At 38.8% G+C, this 9,263-nt stretch overlaps 1 non-coding gene across 1 annotated transcript; it reads right to left on the bottom strand.

Moving 5' to 3' along the window:
• Positions 1–8,298: 8,298 nt before the first annotated feature.
• LOC118487714 lies at positions 8,299–8,405 on the bottom strand. Its single transcript, XR_004882657.1, has one exon. It is a non-coding gene; the product is annotated as a small nucleolar RNA R71 (small nucleolar RNA).
• Between the last annotated feature and the right edge of the window lie 858 nt (positions 8,406–9,263).

The following is a 9,263-nucleotide window of genomic DNA, read 5'->3' as shown; positions in this document are numbered from 1 at the left end:
CTACACATTATACTAGTGTAATTCTTGGTTTCTAACTCATTCTGTATCCCAATACCATGTCTGTCTATGTACTGAACTCCGTCAGCATTTTTCTGATTTGTCTGAATACTGTGCTAACTTTGTTTCGTGCATCCTTTGTATCAGTAAGTGTTGCATGCAATAATGATATGACATTATGCAATATATGATGCACATGTATGTATGATAACAATAATCAGAAAGTATTTACGTCATTAATTTAATTCAGCACAGTCATTCAGGCAATAATTACTGTTTAATCATTGTACGAATACATGCAATTTAGACTACATTAACTTCTTAGAGTTAAATTATGCGTAGATGGATATGAGTATTACCAAAGTGATTAACCACGAAACTGAATCAAGACCTATTCGAATCAGGTGAATCCAGGGACTTATGACAACAATAAGAACCCATCAGTTAAAAGGTATGTGTTTCAGAAATTGATGTTAAAGGATACGAGATGTATAGATGTATAATCTGGTGTGACTTAGTTCACAGGGGTTCAATAAAATAGGAGTTTTGACCGATAGAATTCCGAACGATCATTCACAATATGCAAATGAGTTCTAGAAACAATAGCAATCCGCTAGATGAACTTAGAATCCATAAGCTTAAATGTAATAGTAACATGAAAATGATCCGTCAACTTTCGAACAAACAAATGAATAAGATTAGTGTGTTGACATTATTGGACTGCAAGAACATACCGAAACGAAAGACAGTTGAATCTGGTGTATCATTGTCTTAATTCGTAGTTGCATTAAGAATGTTTAAATGACAAGTCAAACAAAAGTATGTGTAGTTTCGTGTGAAACGGTTGACCATGACTAGCACAAGCTACAAGTTTGTACCGACACCACAAGGTGTCGTAATGACATAATTCAATAATAGCGATGATCGAACAAGTTCACCGTGTTTGAAGTAAAATGAAAGTGTAATGAAGCGAACCTGAAAATTTGATTCAAACGGCATCGTAGGATTTTTCAATTGAATATAGTACACCAAAGAACTACTATTTCTGATAGAAGATGAAAAAGCAATAAATACTGCAAGGCATTCGATCGATAATGAAAGAACCGTTAGGAGGTACACTGGAATATAAAATGAATTTATCTACCATTGTCTTAACACACGATTGTGTTAAGACTGTTTTAATCATGATAAAACAGAGCGGATTTAGAGCAAGTCAATAAATAAGCAATTAAATCTGTGTATGAGATGCGTAAACGAGATTAGCGCATGCTTCAATTTAGTGAAAGCATCACCACAAGGTGTTAAAACCAACAAACGATTTAATGGAGTCGCAGACCGAACAAGTCTACTATGACTCGGAACAAAAGAAACACTTGCTAAAATGAATTTGAATATGATGCTTTCAATACATCATATGGTGTCTTGAATTGCATATGCGAAATGGACAAGTTCAAGCAATTGAACTTAGTTTCAGCGCAATCCGACAATAAACGTATGTATCGACAAGGGAATTTCGGCATGGTTGTAAGGATAAACCATGTATGTAACTGAAAAGAAAAGAAATTCCAAGAAGGTTTTGTTGACCCAATATCAAGGAGTCGATACTTACAATAATGCAGAATATCCGAGTCACAAGGAAATAATCGGATATAGCGAAATAATATTTGTAACTTTGATGAAAACGGTCATTGGAAGGGAAGCCACATGCGTAACAAACGATTGCATGTGTATCATATGAAATGATCAAGTACCGAAGCAAATGAGTGTTCGCTCAAATGAAGAAAATTGTCGTGATGCAACTACCATTAAGAGGAGCAGAGATGTAAAAATCTACTTGCTAGATGCAGAAGTGGATTTTTTTTAATATAAGAATTTCGAGTACTTCACCTGTTCGGTTAACTAAAATAGCATATGTGACAGGATAATGGTGTTAGCCTGAGTTAATAGACGTGGTTCTTACGTGGTGACCTTTAATGGATTTTGACATAAGTTCCCGAAGGTCCTAAATGCATGTTTCGTAAACCCTCAAAAAGTTGTACTATGTGTGTAACTGTTTTGTGTATCGTGTATAAACACAACATTAGCGTATGTCTAAAAACAAATTTTTGACTCGGTGTTCTTCGGTATACTTTCTTCCTGGATCCGCAGCTGGTGATAACCTGATCGAAGATCGATCTTGGAATAGTAACTTGATCCTTGAAGTTGGTCGAATAAATCACCAAGCCTCGGCAAGGGATACCGATTCTTGATGGTGATGTGTGTAAAATGCAACATATAAATTACATCAAATGAGGCATAAAATTAACCCTTTTTAAGTACTAATGCTGGAAAAAGAGTGTTTTTGTCTTCCTTTTGTATTTTCAGGATTAAATGAGCTCAAATTAACAAAAGAAGCAAAAAGACAGCTAAATCTAACATAAATACTGTGACAACTGTGCTCTGTAATCTCTGTACGATGTAAAACAATGTTGATTATTAATAAAACAATGTGCTTTGGTGTTATTATATGTGTTTTGGTGTTATTTTGTGTATATTTGTGTTTGGTAATTTTACAATTCGATTCGATTCCAATTTCAAGCTCTAAGTCGCTTTCTGGAAGGTTATACGCGCACTGAGGCATAAATATAACCAGTTTAAATGCAACAAACACTCCGGAATAGTGAAATAAGCTTAACATACCTTAAATAACCTCCACTTAACTTAGAAATAAGTTTTGGATGGTTCGGTGTGTTAAAATCAACCTTGTTCGATCACAGGGACTATTTATGTCAAATTGCGAAACTATACCGATTTGAATAGTAACGAACACTCCAGAACTTGATCATAAGTTAAACATACCCTAAATAACCTTTACATAGCTTAGAAATAGGTTTTGAGGTGTTCGGTATGCTAAAATAAACTTTATTGACCAATAGGGACTAAAAGCGTCAAAAAGTGCACAAGTTTGCATTTTCGCGCATATCTTACGTTCTAAATATATCCGGACATCCAAAAATTTATGTAAGCATTAAAATATTTTATTTTAGTGTTTGGCATGATAAAATTCCATTCGTCGCTTAATTTGGATCGTTTTTGCGTTAGTTACGACTTCCGTCGTAATTAAGCGAATAACGCAACCGTACGACCAAACGAACCGACATCCGAGATATTTTTGAGCATGTTTTGAGTTCCCTATACTTTAACTTCATTTTGGAGCCTTGAAATGGGGTTAACGGGGCTTAAACGTGTCGAAAATGGACTTAAAAGCATGCAGGGGCTAAAACTGTCATTTCTGAAAGTTTATGCTGATCAGACAAGCCCAGGCGGCCCGCCTGAGTTTGTGTGTATCCTGATGCGGGCCGCATGGCCTCCCCAGATATGCAATTTTTTTGCAAACAGCTGTTTATGGCTGTTATACACTTCAAAACCATGTGCAAATGGTATTTTCAAATCAGGGGATTTAATCTATGGGCTCTAATGGTTTTCAAAACAATGGGCCCATGTGGACGGCCAAGATCGAAGCACGTTTTTCGATTAACGATCCTAACGGTTGTGCCATTCCTATAAATATCCAACCCAACTTCATTCTTTCCCCACTCGATTTCTGAGATTTCTCTAAGTTGGGGTGTTCCATCACCTCATACCTGAGAATACTTGGAAAATCAAACTTGCGGGGACCTTCTGTAAGTATTCTTTCGCGTTTTTCTTTCGTTTTAGCATTTAAGTCAAACTATGTTTGACTTTCTGCTTTGACCAGTTTATGGTCAACGCGAAGTTCGTTTGAACTTCATAACGTGAGCGTAATCACGATGGTTATAGTCCCTAGTGACTATACCTACTGATTACCACGTTATCTAGGCTCAGTGGCGAGTCGTAGTTTCGGCCAAAATGCGTTTTCTCGCGTATTTTGTAACCAAACTACTCTAGGATGTCAAAACCGTTTGTTTTGATATCAAAACGTGTTTTCTAACTTAACTAAACATGTTTCGACATGTTTAGCTCGTCACTTGTTAGTTTAGTGCTTGTGTAGAGTCGTAAGTCAAGCGGACTAAACACCCGCTTAGACTTTCGAACACGACCCGTTTGGTCGATCATTAGGATCCGACCAAACATGTTTAGTGACCATAGTAGCATAGGGAATAACCTTCCGAGGTTATACCTTATGGTCACTTAGGTTTAATTAGTCGCATGATAGGTAGTTATATGCCTTTGGTAAATTACCAAAATACCCTTTTCATACATAATTGGTAATTAAGCATATGTAACCTAAACTTTTGACACGTAACTAATTATGTATCATAATTAAACATGTATGGGCATATAATACTTGTCATAGGACTAGTTAGACATCTCGAACGCGCTTTTGCGTGCACGACGCGTTTAAAGTAGCATAAGCTACCTTAATGAGTCGCGATGGGTCGAAAGCACTTAGGTTAGGTTCCGATTTAGGATATAGGCTTTGTTAAACCATATCACATGAGTTCCAACACTCATTTGGTTTACAAGACCTCATTCTGTCCGATCTTCCGATTTAAGCGTCTATTGTTTGACTAGTGGTTCGATTACTAGGAGCTACTTGATTTCTCTGGTTTGCTCGAGTTTGTTGAAGTTCTATTTGATCGAGGATACTTTGCACTACATGTGAGTACATAGTTCCCCTATTTTAATGTTTTTAAATGTTTTGGGGTGATACATATGTACGAAATGTTTTCAAGGTTTAAACGATGATTTCAAAGACGATTAACACGATTTTTACTAAACTAAGAACGATTTTGATAAAGTGAACGAACTTGTTGGTTGTAGTTACATAACGAATGACATTCAATAGCATTGATCAAGCCGATCAGTATTAGGTTATGGTACCATAGGATCTGACAAATCCCGTTACTTTACTACACCCATGGTTATGTGTGGGGGTTGTGGGTAGCGACTGAATCTGATGTTTGTTAACTTACCCTTTGGTGGTTTGTTAATACGAGAACGAGTTGAACGATGGACGAGTCACAAAGGTTTGAATGTTATTAACGAGACGACCATATATAAGTTTTCACAATTAAAACGAGGACGATTTAAACAATCTAAACGAGTAAACGATTTGGGAACGATATGAGAACGATTTGGGAACGACATGGGAACGATATGGGAACGAATTGTAAACGATTTGGAAACAATGTTAAACGATTTCGATAAACGATTGGTTTTTGGTTAAGTGTTTAAATAACGAGACGGGGGTAATGTGGTGAAAACATGGTAGATACGCCGTTGGTACTTCTTATATATAAGTGTTTTCATCATATTACATATCGTGGCGTTATTTAGTTCACTTGGGTAAACGATTTTGAAACGATGTCACACAACGATGTTTTTCTAAGAGATATAAACTATACGAGTTTTTAACGAGTTTTTACAAGATGTTTTACAAGTTGGTTTTCTAAAGCAAATGTTTTTGGGTTAAGAATCATGGCTACGAGGTTTTATAAACTATAACCCGCTTGATTTGAGTTGGTTAATTAAGTTGCAATATTATACTCTTTTCAAAACAAAGTTTTTAATAAAGTATTGCAACACTTAAACTAGCCATGAATTCGACACTCCTATAAAACCTATGTACTCGCCAGCATTTCTTTGCTGACTAAGTTTTTACATATGTTTCAGGTATTGATGCTTGATGATTTCTAGGATGCATGCGTCACATAGGATCTGGACGAGGCCTTAGTGACATAATAATAGTAATAGACGATGTAAAACTTGTTTATTCTATGTTAAGACAATGTAATGTTTAATATTATCAATAAAACAAAACTATTTTGTATCCATGGTTGTGAAACAATAGCTTCTGTTACAACACTCCCCGACGTTTCCGCCACGGTTTGTTGTCCTACGTGGTCGGGGTGTGACAAATACAAGAAAAGCAACATAAGTGGATTACCCGACCCCTCGACAGCATCCTCCCAAGCAAAATAGAGAAGGCAGAAGACTGAACACGCCCCGTGCTCAGCCAGCACGGGGCCGTGCCCAAGAAGCAGCAGAAAAGACAAACCAGTAGAAGCTTCTATTGCCCACCACGGGGCCGTGCCCAGTGAACACGGGGGTGTGGCGAAAGTACTGCAGGCGCATTAATTGTAATTGCGAATTACAATTAATGAAGAGAGAGAATGTCAGACAGGCACGGGGCCGTGCCCAGCGGACACGGGGCCATGCCAAGCCTTCTGTTCAGCCTATAAATAGGAGTGCTTGGTTTCATTGCAACACATCCCTTGGCACACCACCTCTCTCACACTTCATCCACCACCCACCACCATCACAACACCATCATCCACCACCATCATCCATTGTCCATCATAGAGTGTGTGAGTCGTCTCGGGATCCAAGATTGATCGTAAGAGTTCTTGACAATCAAGGCCATGTTTGCCTAAGTCTCTTACATCACTTGGTGAAGACAAGTGTTTAGTATAATACTTTTTATTTTTAATCTTTTGCACTTTTTATTTGGTTTTGTATTAGTGACTTTAATAACTAGTTGCTTATGTTGAAGGTGACTTTTCCTTATCGTTTGTCCGTGGTGTCTTGGCATTATTTTACTGTCTATATAAAATAAAAGATTTTCACCATTCATATCTCCACGGTCTATATGGAGGTATGTTGGCTACCTGGTCGGGGGTTAAGGGAACGGTTTGGTAAGGGTCTTGCCCTTGTTCAGCGTTTAGAGGTCCTGCAAGGGACCTGGGTCAAATTTAGTAGGATCTCCTTCAATACCCATAGGTGTTGGATGGCGGGGATCCAAACTCTTTGACCCCCTCATAAGTTAACTACTATTAATACTATAACCCGGCTATTTAGGACTGTATCCCTGCTGACTCAAACTACTTAGTCAAGGGTAACATCACCTCCAAAAGAGGGGCCTACCATAATTTGCATTAATAACTTAATTCATTATCTTTCAATAATCCGACCCTTTAGGATTGTATCCTTGCTGACTCAAACTACTGGGTTGAGGGTAACGTCGCCTTCAAAAGAGAGGCCTACTACAATAACTAAGATAATCTCTTAAACAAGTGCAAAAGTGCGAAAATAATCAAAGGTTATACTAATACACGAGTCGGATCCAAGTGATTCATCTTGTCTATCTGTTTTTATTTTTATTTTATTTTTCAGCATTTAGTTAGTTTTTATTCTCTTAGTTTAAAAATCTTTTCTAACATTTTGATTTGGTTAGACGTTGAGGATAAACCGGTACTAAAAGCTCTTGTGTCCTTGGACGACCTCGGTATCTTACCAACACTATACTACGTCCACGATGGGTGCACTTGCCCATATGTGTGTTTAGTGTTAGTGAATATCGTGTTTTATAAATTTAAAACTTGGCTAAAAGTGTAAAAAGGGCTTAAAATATACATCTAAAATATATTACACTACACACGCATCAAGTTTTTGGCGCCGTTGCCGGGGACACAAGGATTTTAAGAAAGTTAGGAATCAACGGCCTAATCATATTTTTATTTTTCTTTTTTATTTTTTAAGATTTTCTTAGTTTTTCAGCTTCTGCAGAGCTCAGCACGGGCCGTGCCTGGTCGGACACGGGTCGTGCCCAGCGTTGTTACTGGCAGTTTTTAGTTTTCCAAGTTACAAAAGGCTGACCACGGGGCCGTGTCGGTGCAACACGGGGCCGTGTCCAACTCTCCAGTAACTGGGATCTGGAAAACAATCACTGTAACTCCGACCACAGGCCGTGTTCACTGAGCACGGGGCCGTGGTGAACCTTCTGACCAGCATTCTTTTTTTTTGTTTTTATTGCAGGACTTGGAACCAGATGCCACCCCTACGTAGTGTATGAGCTCCAGTTCTAATAAGGACATAAAAGAACCTCTAGAAGAACCCGAACGCTTTCTCAGAAAAAGACTAAAAGCCAAAAACGAAGAGAAAGTTTCGGGAAATCCACTTCCAATGGCGGACCAACGTACCCTCATGGATTATCTACGACCCACCGTAGGTAACCTCGGCGCCGCTATCAATGCACCGAATGTTGAAGCCAATAACTTCGAACTTCGGCCGCATTTGATACAAATGCTCCAAAACTCTGCAACCTTCCATGGGCTTGCGGACGAGGATCCCCATCTACATGTTACTAATTTCTTAGAAATATGTGATACTTTTCGGATCAATGGAGCATCAAATGACGCCATCCGCCTCCGAATGTTTCCTTTTTCACTAAAAGACCGAGCAAAAGCTTGGCTTAACGCCCTCCCAGTTGGATCGGTAAACACCTGGGATGAACTAGCCCAAAAAATTTTATATAAGTATTTCCCTCCCGCTAAAACGGCTAAATTAATGACTGAAATTAATACATATTCACAAGAGGATGGGGAATCCTTATATGAAACTTGGGAAAGGTTCAAGGAGCTATTGCGAAAGTGTCCACATCACGGCCTTGCGATATGGCAACAAGTATCCACTTTCTATAATGGGTTGTTGCCACACACAAGGCAGACACTTGACTCTAGCTCCGTGGGACTTTTAGGTAATCGCCGCCCACATGAAATATACAACCAAATTGAGGAAATTGCTCAAACCAATTTTCAGTGGCACACCCCCCGAGGCAATAAATCTATTACCCCGGGCGCCCATAAGGTTGATGAAAGCACTTCTTTACAAGCCCAAATCGAGGCCCTTTCTTCGAAAATAAAAAATTGGAAATGACAAAAACAGTCTCGGTTATGGCTTGTGAAGGGTGTGGTGGGCCACACGAAAATTGGAGTTGTATGAAAGAAACGGACGATCAACAAGAGTCAGTAAGCTACATTGATAATAGACCTAGGCCGTCGGGTCCTCCAACGGGCACCTACAACCAAGGATGGCGAAATCACCCTAACCTTGGTTGGAGAGAACCCGACAATAGTAGTAACCAACAAAACCAATGAACAAACTTTCAACAACCAAGAAATGAGTCACAAAATTTCCCTCAACAACAAGGTGGACGAGAGAGGCTTGAAGATACTATATCTCGCCTTATCTCCGACACTGAAAAGAAAAACTCGGAAAGGTTTCTACAATTAGAATCAAATTTTAGAAATCAACAAGCTAGTATTCAAAACGTAGAAAAACAATTAAGTCAACTAGCCCAAAATTTTTCCGAGAGACCACAAGGCGCATTACCAAGCAATACCGAAACAAACCCAAAAGCGCAAGTCCATCTCATCACATTACGAAACCGCACCGTGGGGCCTACGGAAGTGCCACCGCCTACAGAGGAGACTATACCACCGCCTCTACAAGAGAAGGATTCCCCT

Source organism: Helianthus annuus, chromosome 15 (genome assembly GCF_002127325.2).
Source record: "Helianthus annuus cultivar XRQ/B chromosome 15, HanXRQr2.0-SUNRISE, whole genome shotgun sequence".
NCBI lineage: Eukaryota > Viridiplantae > Streptophyta > Magnoliopsida > Asterales > Asteraceae > Helianthus > Helianthus annuus.
Note: the sequence above shows the minus strand (reverse complement) of the source record. Positions and strands in the feature narration are given on the sequence as shown.